The 15,190-nt window shown below is 45.6% G+C and overlaps 1 protein-coding gene across 1 annotated transcript in view; it reads left to right on the top strand.

Annotated features, from left to right (window-relative positions):
- LG01H9orf85 (linkage group 01 C9orf85 homolog) overlaps nt 1-15,190 on the top strand; it is a 71,881-nt gene that overhangs the window by 500 nt on the left and 56,191 nt on the right. The gene's annotated exons all lie outside the window — the stretch shown is intronic.

Below are 15,190 nucleotides of genomic sequence, written 5' to 3'. Positions count from 1 at the left end.
TCAGCACACGAGGGGTGGAGAGCTGAAGTTACACTCTGCAGAGTTCAGTGAGGAGAGCTCTGATAGGTGATTGAAGGGAAGGGAAGAACCCCCCCCCCCCCTGCACACAGGAACAGAGCTGAGTCTGTCAATCAGCTGAAAGTTCCTCCTCTGTCACCATTTATCTCTTGGTGTCAGGAAAACTTGTCACAAGTGACTCATGGTGATAACAGAGGAATGATGCAGCAGACTGAAATTACACTTAGTGATTTTAATTGAGACAAGTATACACTATAGAAGGATATGCTTTGTTCATATTTCACGTCTGAGGTTTACAGCCACTTGCTGACCGTGCTATAGCCAAATGACGGCTACAGCGCGGTAATCCAATTCTACAAGGGCGTCATATGATGTCCTCCCAGAACGGTGCGCTGTGTGGTCGTTCACACCTGTGCATTTCAGTTTTGCTGAAACACAAAGCAGTCCATTTAACTTGGTTTCTTATGGATGTAGTTCACATCTGTGCATTTTATGGAAAGGGCCAGGGACTTTTTTCTGGGTTTATGGTTCCATAGACTTCAATGGATCAAAAGCATGTATTGAAAAATGCACCTGGAATATGCAAACTGCAACCTCCATAGGTGTGAATCAAGCCTAAAGAGCCAATCACAGCAGCTCTTTACCATGTGATCAGCTGTGTCCAATCACAATGTAAACAAACTTGCTGGTTATCGGCATTCCTTTCCTCATGCTGTGACAGCGTGAGGGGAAAAGAGAGCTGGTAACGGGGTAGTGTGAAAGGGGACATCTGCCCTGATAATAAGGGGAATGATCATCAATGTCCTGGTGATCAGTGCAGCCGAAAAACTACCTGTTTATAAAATTTTATAACCATTTTAAACTAAGAAAAACATTGTTTTTTCAAAATTTTTTTTTTTTTTCAATTTGTTTAGCAAAAGATAAAAAACCCAGTGGTGATTAGCCACCTCAATACAGTGCACTTACGCCCCCTTCCTGCCCAGACCAATTTTCAGCTTTCGGCGCTCTCACACTTTGAATGACAATTACTCAGTCATGCAACACTGTACAGATATGAAATTTGCGTCCTTTTTTTCACACAAATAGAGCTTTCTTTTGGTGGTATTTAATCATTAGTGGGTTTTTTATTTTTTTTTTGTCCTATAAATAAAACCATAAATTTTGTGAAAACAATGCCCTTTTCTTTGTTTCTGTCATAAAATTTTGCAAATTAGTATTTTTTTCTTCATAAATTTTGGCCAAAATTTATACTGCTACATAGCTTTGGTAAAAATAACCCAAATTAGTGCATATTATTTGGTCTTTGTAAAAGTTATAGAGTCTACAAACTATGGTGCCAATCACTGAAAATTGATCACATCTGATCAGGCCTCCAGTACATCAGGTGTATCTAATTTCTTGAGACACTAACAAGTCTGGAAAGTACAAATACCCCCCAAATGACCCCTTTTTAGAAAGTAGATGTTCCAAGGTATTAAGTAGCATGGTGAGTTTTTTTAAGTTGTAATTTTTTTCCCACAATTTTTTGCAAAATGGAGATTTATTTTTTTTTTTTTAGAAAACTGTCATATTAACGCCCTGTACACACAATAGGATTTTCAGATGGAAAATGTGTGATAGGACTTTGTTGTCGGAAATGCCGACCGTGTGTGGGCTCCATCACACATTTTCCATAGGAATTTCCGACACACAAAGTTTGAGAGCTTGCTATAAAATTTTCCGACAACAAAATCCGTTGTCGGAAATTCCGATCGTGTGTACACAAATCCAACGCACAAAGTGCCACGCATGCTCAGAATAAATTAAGAGACGAAAGCTATTGGCTACTGCCCCGTTTATAGTCCTGACGTACGTGTTTTACGTCACCACGTTCAGAACGATCGGATTTTCCTACAACTTTGTGTGACCGTGTTTATGCAAGACAAGTTTGAGCCAACATCCGTCGGAAAAAATCCATGGATTTTGTTGTCGGAATGTCCGATCAATGTCTGACCGTGTGTACAGGGCATAACAGGTTATTTCTCTCACAGAGCATATGCATACAAGAAATTGCACCCCAAAATACATTCTGCTACTCTTCCTGAGTATGGCGATACCACATACAAAGGCCCAACATTGAAGTAGCACCTTCAGGCATTCTACGAGCATAAATCACACATCTCGTTTCTCAACCACCTATTACATTTTTGAAGGTCCTGGAGCACCAGGACAATGGAATTGCCCACAAAATGACCCCATTTTAGAAAGCAGACACCCCAACGTATAATCTGAGGCATAATGAGTCTTTTGAATGGTTCATTTTTTTTCCAGAAGTTTTTATAAAATGTGGGAAAAAAAATGAAACCGCATTTTTTTTTTTTACACAAAGTTGTCAATATATAAGATATTTCTAACACATAGCATGTATATAGTAAAAATTAAACCCCAAAACACATTCTACTACTCATCCTGAGTATGGCGATACCACATGTGTGAGACTTTTACACAGCCTGGCCACATACAAAGGCCAAAATTGAAGTAGTACCTTCAGGCGTTCTAGGAGCATAAATTACACATCTCATTTCATTCCTACCTATCACGCTTTTGAAGGTCCTTGAGCACCAGGACAGTGGAATTACCCACAAAATGACCCCATTTTGGAAAGCAAACAACCCAACGTATATTCTATGAGGCATGGGCTGCAGATAGGTACTTGGGTACTCTGATGGGCTGGAGACAGGTACTCGGGCAACTCGATGAGCTGCAGATAGTTACTCGGGTACTCTGATGGGCTGGTGACAGGTACTCGGGTACTCTGATGGGCTGGTGACAGGTACTCGGGTACTCTGATGGGCTGGTGACAGGTACTCGGGTACTCTGATGGGCTGGTGACAGGTACTCGGGTACTCTGATGGGCTGGTGACAGGTACTCGGGTATTAAGATTAACTGTGACAGGTACTCAGATGGACTGTGACAGGTACTTTGATGGGTGGTGACAGGTCCTCTTTATTGGGGGGGGGGGTGGCAATCAGTGTGATTGGTCTACCCTTTAAGCAGTAGCAAGATGTTACCGTAATCTCCTTCTCACACACGATCAGTGTGTGAGGAGGAGAACCCTCTCGTTGCCACTCTGTGTTTACATTTAGTCATCGGCTGTGAAATGATCACAGCCGATCACATGGTAAACAGCCGGCGGCCAATGGCTGTTTACCAGCATTGGTGATGATCAGTGTTCCCGGGAACACGCTGCCACTGACGTGCACGCGTTTGCGCACATGCGCCGTGCAAAGTGGGGAGGTACCATCTGTGATTGGCTGATCACGTGGTAAACAGCCATGCCCAATGGCTGTTCACCCCCCTCAGTGACGAACGGTGTCTCCGTGACACGCCGCCATCAAAGGTAAAGGGCTGCGCACACACGATCGCGCACATGCCCTGTTTAAATAGACGGACGTCATATGACGCCCACCCAGAACGAGAGCCGCGCCGCCTGGCTGTCATATGATGGACGGAAAGCGGTTAAATACCACCAAAGCTCCATTTGTGTGAAATAAATAATGATAAAAATTTCATATGGGTACGGCGTTGCATGACCGCTCAATTGTCATTCAAAGAGTGACAGTGCTGAAAGCTGAAAATTGGCCTGGGCAAGGAGGAGGTGAAAGTGCCCAGTAGGCAAGTGGTTAAAGCAGAGTTCCAGCCATTTGTGTTTATTAAAAGTCAGCAGCTACAAAAAGTGTAACTGCTGACTCTTAATAAACACGCACTCACCTGTCTCACGGCCCAGCGATGCTGCCGCCTAAAGCCTCGGCTCTCTCCCTCATCTCTCTGCGGCGCCAGCATCACTAGTGCGGGCACCCAGCTGTGACAGCTTGCGGCGTCACAGCCAGGTGCGCACTGCGCATCTGTGAGTTGTGCTGCTTGTCCTGAATGGCCGGGAAATCTTCTGGGACCTGTGATGTTTCCCGGAAGATTGCAGGGAGGGAGGGGGAGAGGAGAACCTCCGTTCGAGACGCCTAAGTGGCCTGAGCAGAAGTGGGAGCTGGGTACCTGTCAAAACTAGGTGCCCCCCCCCCCAAAAAAAATGATATGCCATATGTGGAATGTCAGGGTCAGAAGTCCTTAACCACTTCCCACCGTCATATGGCATCACAGACTTTGAGCGGTGATATCTGAATGATGCCTGCAGCTACAGGCATCATTCAGATATCATCTTTTGCAGCCAGCAATTCCCTTCACCATAAGAACAATCATAGTGGCTGTTCAGCCTTTTGAACGTTCTTACAGGAGGTGGGAGGGACGTCCCTCCAGTGCTTCTCCCGGGTTGCCCCTGCGATCGGCGAGCCGGAGAAGGAACTGACCGACGCCGGATGTTTACAATAGAGATTTCTGACAGGCCAGATGGTCCCCAAAGTCTCTATGAATGTTCAGAGGCCGGATGCGATGTTATAAAGAGGGTACTTGGGGAACTCTGTCAAGTAATTGCCAGACCATTGTTCTACTGACTGGAATGGTACCAGCTGATTGGAGAAAAGCCAATGTAGCGCCAATATTTAAAAAGGGCCCAAGATACATCCCTGGGAATTACAGACCAGTTAGCCTAACATCAATAATATTCAAACTCTTGGAGGGGGTCTTAAGGGACTATATACAAGATTTTAGTAACGAGAACGGTATCATTAGCAGTAATCAGCATGGATTCATAAAGAATCGTTCTTGCCAAACCAATCTATTAACCTTCTATGAGGAGGTGAGGTGCCGTCTAGATAAAGGAAGGTCTGTAGATGTGGTGTATCTGGATTTTGCAAAAGCATTTGACATAGTTCCCCATAAACTGTACAAAATAAGGTCCGTTGGCATGGACCATAGGGTGAGTACATGGATTGAAAACTGGCTACAAGGGCTAGTTCAGAGGGTGGTATTAAATGGGGAATACTCTGAATGGCCAGGGGTGGGAAGTGGGGTCCCCCAGGGTTCTGTGCTGGGACCAATCCATTTATTTTGTTCATAAATGACCTGGAGGATGGGATAAACAGTCCAATCTCTATTTGCGGACGTCACTAAGCTAAGCAGAGCAGTTGACTTCTCTGCAGGATGTGGAAACTTTGCAAGAAGATCTGAATAAATTAATGGGGTGGGCAACTACATGGCAAATGAGGTTTAATGTAGAAAAATGTAAAATAATGCATTTAGGTGGCAAAAATATGAATGCAATCTATACACTGGGGGGAGAACCTCTGGGGGAATCTAGGATGGAAAAGGACCTGGGGGTCCTAGTAGATGATAGGCTCAGCAATGGCATGCAATGCCAAGCTGCTGCTAACAAAGCCAACAGAATATTGGCATGCATTAAAAAGGGGATTCATTCCAGAGATAACGATTATTCTCCCGCTCTACAAGACTCTGGTCCGGCCGCACCTAGAGTATGCTGTCCAGTTCTGGGCACCAGTCCTTAGGAAGGATGTACTGGAAATGGAGCGAGTACAAAGAAGGGCAACAAAGCTAATAAAGGGTCCGGAGGATATTTAGTTATGAAGAAAGGTTGCGAGTACTGAACTTATTCTCTCTGGAGAAGATTGAGAGAAGGGAGTTGGGACTTTATATGAGGTAATGAGTGGGTAGGTTCATCTGCCTCAATCCCTGGTAATGTATTAAAAGGAGAAAAGGTTGTGGGACTTTATATGAAGCATAACTGATAGGTAAGTATTCAAAGACATGTTTGATTCCTCGTCCATATACAGAGAGTCATGGTAAATAATATAACATTGGTAAGTAACAATAGATATCAACTTAATATTTTATAATATATATATATATATATATATATATATATATATATATATATATATATATATTTATATCACATCTCTCAACATGATAATTATAGTGATAAACATATTAATATAAAGTACATTGTTTAGAAGTAGACAAAAATGATCTTAAAATTAATGAAGATAAAAGTTTTTTTGATGAAATGTCTTTGCATACTTACCTTGCAGTTATGCTTCATATAATGTCCCACAACCTTTTCTCCTTTTAACTCTCTGGAGAAGAGACGCTTGAGAGGGGATATGATTTCAATTTATAAATACCATACTGGTGACTCCGCAACAGGGATAAAACATTTTCGCGGAAGACATGTGGCCACTCACTGAAATTAGAAGAAAAATGGTTTAACTTTAAACTGCGTAGAGGGTTCTTCACTGTAAGAGCGGCGAGGATGTAGAATTCCCTTCCACAGGCGGTGGTTTCAGCAGGGGGCATCGATAGTTTCAAGAAACTATTAGATAAGCACCTGAACGACTGCAACATACAGGGATATACAATGTAATACTGACAAATAATCACACACACATAGGTTGGACATGATGGACTTGTGTCTTTTTTTTTAACCTCAACTATGTCACGCCCGACCTCTGCATTTGAAAAAATGCCGCCGCCGCAGCTGGGAAGCCATGATCGTGTTTTTTTTTTTTTTTTTTTTTTTTTATTATTTCAGGCTTCCCAGCCTAGAGGTGAGATCTGGGGACTTATTGACCCCATATCTCATTGTAAAGAGGGCCTGTCACGCACTATACCTATCACACGGGATGTTTACATTCCGTGTAATAGGAATAAAAGTGATTTTAAAAAAAAATGTAAAAAAGCCTCAAACTAGAAAAATAAAAGTAAAATTAACAAAAAGTTTTTTTTTGTTTTTCAAAGCGCTCCTGTCCCCGCGTGCTCGCTCCTCGCAGAAGCGAATGCATACGTAAGTCGCATCCACATGTAAACGGCATTTAAACCACACATGTGAGGTATTGCCAAAAACATTAGAGCAAGAGCAATAATTATAGTCCAAGACTTCCTCTGTAACTCAAAACATGTAACCTGTAAAAAAAATGTAATGTCGCCTATGGGGATTTTTAAGTGCCGAAGTTTGGCGCCATTCCACGAGCGTGTGCAATTTTGAAGCGTGACATGTTAGGTATCTATTTACTCGGCGTAACATCATCTTTCACATTATGCAAAAAAATTGGACTAACTTTACAGTTTTTTTTTAATTTGTTTTAATGCATGAAACTTTTTCCAAAAAAAAAGTGTTTGAAAAATTGCTGCGCAAATTCTGTGTGAGATAAAAAGTTGCAACGACCGCCATTTTATTCTCTATGTTCTCTGCTAAAAAAAAAATATGGACTGTTTGGGTGATCTATGTAATTTTCTAGCAAAAAAAAAAAAATGATGATTTTTACATGTAGGAGAGAAATTGGCCTGGTAGGCAAGTGGTTAAAGTGCTGTAAAGTCTCGTTTAAAAAAAAAATAAAAAATAAATAACAAACATGCTGTTATACTTGCCTCCTCTGTGCAGTTGGTTTTGCACAGAGCAGCCCGGATCCTCCTTTTCTCGGGGTCCCTCTTTGCTGCTCCTGGCCACTCCCTCCTATCAAGTGCCCCAACAGTCAGCAGCTTCCTATGGAGGCACTGGAGCCGAGTCACAGCTCCGTGTGTCCATTCAGACACGGAGCTACGACCCAGCCCCGCCCCCACTCTCCCCTGTTTGGCTGAGTAACTTTGACAGCTGTAGGAGCCAATGGTGCCGCTGCTGTGTCTCAGCCAATCAGGAGGAGTGTCCTGGATGGCTAAGACACTCGTGGACATCGCTGGAGAGAGAAGGGGCTCAGGTGATGTAGTGTGTTGGCAGAGGGCATATGACTTAAAGGCTACTGAAGTGATTGTAAAGTCTAATAAAAAATAAATAAATAACAAACATGTTCTACTTTCCTGCTCTGTGCAGTGGTTTTACACAGAGCAGCCTGGATCCTCCTCTTCTCAGGTCCCTCTGCGCTGCTTCTGGCCCCTCCCGCTTGTTGAATGCCCCCACAGCAAGCAGCTTGCTATGGGGGCACCTGAGTCGAGTCACAGCTCAGTGTGTCCATTCAGACACTGAGCCCTGACCAGGCCCTGCCCCCTCACTTCCCTGATTGGCTCCCGCAGCTGTCAAAGTCAGTTAGCCAATGGCGCCGCTGCTGTGTCTCAGCCCATTAGGAGGTTAGTCCCGGATGGCTAAGACACTCGTGGACATTGCTGGAGAAAGAAGGGGCTCAGGTAAGTAATTAGGGGTGCTGGGGAGGCTGCTACACACAGAAGGTTTTTTATCTTAATGCATAAAATGCATTAAGATAAAAAACCTTATGCCTTTACAACTCCTTTTTAAAGCGGAAGTTCCAATTTTGGGTGGCACTCCGCTTTAATGCATCATTAATAGAGATGGGCTTGGGCGTGTTCGAAATCCCACGTGCCCGATCCCGCCAGGAAGCCCACACTGTACGCGGCTAATCACAAGCAGTGAGACATTTCCCGATCCGTGCAGTTGCGGATCGGGAAATGTCCTGCTGCCTGTGATTAGCTGTATGCTGTGACGGCTTTCTGGCTGGATCCCGCACGTGGGATTTCGAACACACCCAAGCCCATCTCCAATCATTAACCTTACCAACAGCCCAACACGTATAGTGCCAAAAGGGTGGGCTTTAACAACTACACGCCAGCCATATGCTTAGCTGGGCAGGCAATGTCTATGTGCTGAGGGCACACTCACCAGCAGAGTGGTTTCCGATCATGTGATCACTGTGACAGTGGTTGTATGCTCATCGACTCTTACCCTCACCAGGCAGGTAAGGGTTACCCCAAGGAGGGCAGGAAGGGGTTAAAGGAGAATTAAAGGCAAAACTTTTTTTCTCCAAGCGTCTTCCAAGACAGCCCATGAGACCTAGGCCTCACCTACCAGGACAGGAAACATGTTACCCCCACCAGATAAAAGGGCGGTCCTCCAGGCCCCATGTCAGTTGTTAGTGTTTCCTCCGGACGGGGGGTAACATGTTCCTAGAACCTGGCCCCTAGGTCTCATGAGCAGGGGCTCTGTATGGCTATTTGGGGCATGTCACTAACCTCTCCTCTGCCAGAAGCAGCACTCCGCTGGAGAGGTTGGCTGTGCTGCGGTCTCCTGTGTCTTAGTGCCTGGAGAGGGCCATGACCGGCATGGCGTCAGCTCCCAAGCACTTTTCATATTGAAAGCGGCCGTATCCTTTCCTCACAGGCAGCGTGGCTAGTTGTGTGAGGATATGCAGGAAGCTGCGGCACTCGAGAAGGGGGCGGAGCTTCTGCGCTCCAAGCTGGCCCACAGAAAGTGCTGAGCCGTTTCCAGTCTCCTTAAACGGCGCGAACAGGAGACGCTGGCCGCTGGTGTCTTCTGGTTAAAGCAGCCAGGCTGTGGAAAGCCAGAAAGGGGCAAGATGGATCAGTCTGCAGCTCCTACACAGGCAGTCAATGCACCCAACACCAGCACCTCACAGGTAAGCCTGAAGTGTTATGTCACTCTCTTGCTCTCCCTGTGAGTGTTCCCTCCCCCTCCCCTCTCTGTAGTAGTGGGTTATGGGGACACATTTCCTCCCTCCTGCACGTGGTGGTTCGGAGTGGCAGGGTGGCTATGAGTCTCATTATGGGTCACTTACTTTTTGTCTTACAGACCAAGACCCAGGACAAGGCTCAGGCGCAGCTATAAAAAGAAATGTGCAGTGTGCGCAAACAAATTGAGCTCCTCATGGAGCAAAGCCGTTTGTCGCAGCTGTATAGATGGCCTTGTAAAGGATGACCTGGTTGCCTCTTGTCAGAAAATGCTAACCTCTGTTAGGGACGAGCTTACGTCCACCTTTAGTTCCTTTAGAACGCTTATTGACAAGCTCCAGACCCCAGCTGAGGGTCTGTCCTCACAGAGAACTCCGGTCAGCACTCCGCAGCAGGTAGAGAGTGAAGACTCTGAGGCTGAGGTCAGATCTACCCGTTCTTCTCCAGAAGAATCAGGGTCAGATATAAATCCCAGGGATAGAGAATCCACTCGGGACTCGAGATTTAAGTTATCTGTAGAGGATGTGGATGACTTATTAAAGGCTATCTATACCACTCTCGAACTGAAAGAGGAGGAGGTTCAGTTATCCAAACATGATCTTATGTATAAAGGATTGCATTAGAAAAAACCTAGAGTTTTTCCAGTCCATAGTTCATTGATTGATACTATTAAACTGGAATGGGATAACCCTGAGAGAAAACCATTCTTTTCTAGTAACCTAAAACGGAGGTTTCCTTTTAACGAGGACACTGCGCAGCCATGGAATAAGAAACCTAAGTTGGACGCACCTCTTTCAAAGGTTTCAAAAAACTCGGACCTAGCGTTCGATGATATGGGCACGCTTAAGGATCCGATGGACAAGAGAGGGGATATCCTTCTCCACAGAGTCTGGGACTCAGTGGTTGGGAACCTCAAACCATCTCTGGCCTCCACCTGTGTGGCCAGAAATCTGGAGGTTTGGTTGACTCAGATTCAGTCACATTTATCAGCTGGTACTTCCAGAGAGCAGATTTTGAAGTCTTTTCCTCTCCTCTTTCAGGCAGTAGGATTTTTGGCGGATTCTTTCGCAGAGTCAGTAAGAATGTTGGCCAAGACTTCGGCTTTAGTGAACTCGGTCAGGAGAAGCCTCTGGCTTAAAACCTGGTCAGGGGATGCAGCCTCCAAGTTGCGCCTTTGTGGGCTTCCCTTAACAGGCGATCATTTATTTGGCCCAGGACTGCAGGAGGCACTGGAACGCACGGCTGATAAGAAAAAGGTGTTTCCAGAGAAAGAGAATCCCGACAGCCAGAAAATTTTTTCGTGGCCAAGGCAGACAATAGAGTCCTAGAGAAAAGGACAGCAGACCGAAAAAACACTAGACTGGGCACAAAGGCAAAGGGAGATTGCTGTTTAACCCTCCTCAACAGCTCGCCAAGCCACAGTGACTTGTGTTCCCCGGTAGGAGGAAGATTGAGGGCCTTCATCCCACAGTGGGCAGCAGTCACTTCGAGCCCCTTCATCCTGGACCTAGTGACCAACGGGTACAGGCTGGAGTTTGTTCACCAACCACCGGAACGGTTGTTGGTCACCTTTCCTCCACAAGATCGAGAGAAAGCGAGGGCTCTGGGTCTCCAGATCGGAGACTTATTGGATCAAAAAGTCCTGATTCCAGTCAGAGCAGGGCAAGGGATTCTATATCCATGTATTTGTGGTCAAAAAGCCGTTGGGAAGGTTTCGACTTATCCTGAAGTTCCGGACTATAAACAGGTCCGTCAGATACAAACATTTCCGTATGAAGACGGTTTTTATTATCAAAAACCTACTATACCCAAACTGCTTCATGGCCACATTGGACTTAAGGGATGCCTATCTTCACATCCCTATCCACCTAGCCTTCCAAAAATTTTTGAGATTAGCAGTGAAGACGGGTATAGGGACCCGACATTTTCAATTTCAAGCCCTCCCCTTCGGTCTTTCCTCAGCCCCACGCATCTTTACGAAGGTGTTAGGGGCCCACCTCAGCAATGCAGTAGCACAGGGAGAGTTGTCCTCGAGGGAGGCAAGGGCCTCATCCAGTCAAAGAGAGCTGCTAGCAGTCCAGAGAGCCCTGCAGTCTTTTCAGATGGAGATCAGGGGTCACAACCTACAAATTCTGTCAGACAGTATCGCGACAGCCGCGTACATCAACAAGCAGGGAGGCACGAGAAGCCGGATACTTCAGTCGATTGCCCAGGAGATCCTTTCATGGACAGAAGGGAATCTAGCTTCAATTTCAGGTGTGCACCTGAAGGGGACACACAATTGCCTGGCAGATTATCTCAGCCGTTACTAGGTAAACCGAGACAACTGGTCCCTTCATCCTGAAGTCTTTGCAGACCTTACCAAGAGATGGGGTTATCCCGAAGCGGATTTGTTTGCAAACCGGAATAACCACAAGACGGAGATGTTCTTTTCCGTGAACCCCGGCAGACCAAGCCTTGGGGATCGATGCTCTGGCAAACGCGTGGCCTCTAGGCCTATGTTATGCCTTCCCGCCAATCGGACTGATTCCAGAAGTCCTCCGGAAGTTTCTGCTAGAGGTAATGGATCTCATTCTAATTGCCCCATTTTGGCCCAAGAGGTCATGGTTTTCCCTGCTACAGTCTCTGGTTTCAGAGCCTCCGCTGAGTCTTCCAAAAAGAGAAGACTTATTATTGCAGGGTCTAGTATCAAACCCTCAGGTGGTTTCCTTAACCACTTCAGCACCGGCCTATTGTCAAATGACGTCCACAGATGGGATCTCCCATCCTGGGTGGACGTCCTATGACGGCCTCAGGTTCCCAGCCACCTAGTAAGGGAGCCCTTCCTTACGATTTTTTAGGATCGAGTTGTTTTACGAACCGATCCAGGTTTTTTGCCCAAGGTGGCCAGTACATTCCACCGATCTCAGGACATTGTACTGCCAACCTTTTGTAGTTCGCCACAAGGCGACTTAGAAAGAAAATTTAGTTTTTTAGACGTAAGAAGGATTCTCTTAGCCTATCTTGAGGTCACCAAGACCTTTAGGAAAACTGATGCCTTGTTTGTCCTCTTTTCTGGAATTCACAAGGGGAATAGTGCATCCAAAGCCACATTGGCTAGATGGATAAAGCAAGCCATCTCTGAAGCTTACAAAGTTAGGGAGGTTCCTACACCTTTTTGTTACTGCGCACTCAACTAGAACCTTGTCTACGTCTTGGGCTGAGAGGGCTGGTGCCTCACCTGGAACAAATTTGCAGGGCTGCCACATCGTCCAGTTACTCGACCTTCATTAAACATTATCACCTGGATCTCCTATCAGCTCAGGAGCAGGCGTTTGGTCGTAAGGTCCTTCAGGCAGTTGTCCCTCCCTAGACTGGTATGTTTTGGCTCATCGTCTCATGTTATATGTATTATTCATATGTAATGCAGGGACGTCCTATGGTTCTTGAGAAGACTGACATAGGGCCTGGAGGACCGCCCTTTTATCTGGAGGGGGTAACGTGTTTCCTGTCCTGGTAGGAGGAGTCCTAGGTCTCATGGGCAGTCCTGGAAGACTCTCAGAAAAGGAGTTACCGGTAAGTCTAACTCAGCTTTTTTCTTCAATTTGTTTTTTTTTTTTTTTGGCATCTGTGTCTCATTGGTGAGATTTCCCTTGGTTTTCCGTCCCATAGCCAAAACAGGAAGTGAGAGGAAAGCCCTCAAATGTGAGGGAATCTCTGGCTGTAACCAGAACTAGTGTCTCCATTGGAAGATATCCCTGGTATTCCTGTTCTGGTGACAAGCCAACATTTGAGATTTTCTTTCACTTTCAGTGATAATGGTAAACAGGACAAATAGAGAGGGTGAATCTCCCTAAAAGGGACACAGACCGCAATAAAACATGACATGTGTTCTAATGCCTCTCCACTCTGTCCCAAACGAAAAAAAAAAAGATCAGAAGAATAACATGATTTCTGATTTAAAAAAAAAAAAGACCTGATATGAGCCTTTCGAAGTCCATGTATAGCAGGAAAGGAAATAGCAAAGAACTAATCATGTCATGTTCTGGTAGGAGGAGAAAGCAGAGAGATGAGCTCATGACTGCATTGCATCTCCTTTCCCTGTCCAGTCACGGGCTAGGGGTGGGTGATATGGGCTTAGAGAAAGCGAGGAAGTGGAGGGAGGAACCCCAGTGCAGGGTTGCCAACTGTCAATAAATTCAGGGACAGTTTGTAACATCCGTGATTTTTACAACTGTCCGTGAATGTCGGTTATATCATAGATTTTACAAACTGTCCTTAAATTTACTGACAGTTGACAACCCTGCCACAGTGCCCAGCTGAGGACATGCTATTCAACACACTTGAAAGTGCAGATACCAGTGGTGCCCAGAAATCAGCAAGAGGGTGAAAAGTGAAGTATAATCTCTCGTCTTATATATATTATACAGTATCTCACACAAGTGAGTACACTCCTCCACATTTTTGAAAATATTTTCATGTGATAACACTGAAGAAATGACACTTTGCTACAATGTAAATTAGTGAGTGTACAGCTTGTATAATAGTGTAAATTTACTGTCCCCTCAAAATAACTCAACACACAGCCATTAATGTCTAAACCGCTGGCAACAAAAGTGAGTACACCCCTAAGTAATAATCTCTAAATTGGGCCCAAAGTGTCAATATTTTGTGTGGCCACCATTATTTTCCTGCACTGCCTTAACCCTCTTGGGCATGAAGTTCACCAGAGCTTCACAGGTTGCCACTGGAGTCCTCTTCCACTCCTCCATGACGACATCATGGAGCTGGTGGATGTTAGAGACCTTGTGCTCCTCCACCCTCCATTTGAGGATGCCCCACAGATGCTCAATGTGGTTTAGGTCTGGAGACATGCTTGGCCAGTCCATCACCTTTACCCTCCGCTTCTTTAACAAGTCAGTGGTCGTCTTGGAGGTGTGTTCGGAGTCGTTATCATGTTAGAATACTGCCCTGCGGCCCAGTCTCCAAAGGGAGGGGATCATGCTCTGCTTCAGTATGTCACAGTACATGTTGGCATTCATGGTTCCCTCAATGAACTGTAGCTCCCCAGTGCCGGCAGCACTCATGCAGCCCCAGACCATGACACTCCCACCACTATGCTTGACTGTAGGCAGACACACTTGTCTTTGTACTCCTCACCTGGTTGCCGCCACACACGCTTGACACCATGTGAAACAAATAAGTTTATCTTGGTCTCATCAGACCACAGGACATGGTTCCAGTAATCCATGTCCTTAGTCTACTTGTCTTCAGCAAACTGTTTGTGGGTTTTCTTGTGCATCATCTTTAGAAGAGGCTTCCTTCTGGGACGACAGTCATGCAGACCAATTTGATGCAGTGTGCGGCGTATGGTCTGAGCACTGACCGGCTGACCCCCCCCACCCCTTCAACCTCTGCAGCAATGCTGACAGCACTTATACGTCTATTTCCCAAAGACAACCTCTGGATATGACGCTGAGCACGTGCACTTACCTTTTTTAACTTACCATGGCGAGGCCTGTTCTGAGTGGAACCTGTCCTGGTAAACCGCTATATGGTCTTGGCCACCGTGCTGCAGCTCAGTTTCAGGGTCTTTGGCAATCTTCTTATAGCCTAGGCCATCTTTATGTAGAGCAAACATTTTTTTTTTTCAGATCCTCAGCCATGAGGTGCCATGTTGAACTTCCAGTGACCAGTATGAGAGAGTGAGGGCTATCACACCTACTCCCCATTCACACCTGAGACCTTGTAGCACTAACAAGTCACATGACACCGGAGAGGAAAAATGGCTAATTGGGTCCAATTTGAACATTTTCACTTAGGGGTGTACTC

Source organism: Aquarana catesbeiana, linkage group LG01 (assembly GCF_042186555.1).
Source record: "Aquarana catesbeiana isolate 2022-GZ linkage group LG01, ASM4218655v1, whole genome shotgun sequence".
In the NCBI taxonomy this organism is placed as follows: Eukaryota; Metazoa; Chordata; class Amphibia; order Anura; family Ranidae; genus Aquarana; species Aquarana catesbeiana.
Note: the sequence above shows the minus strand (reverse complement) of the source record. Positions and strands in the feature narration are given on the sequence as shown.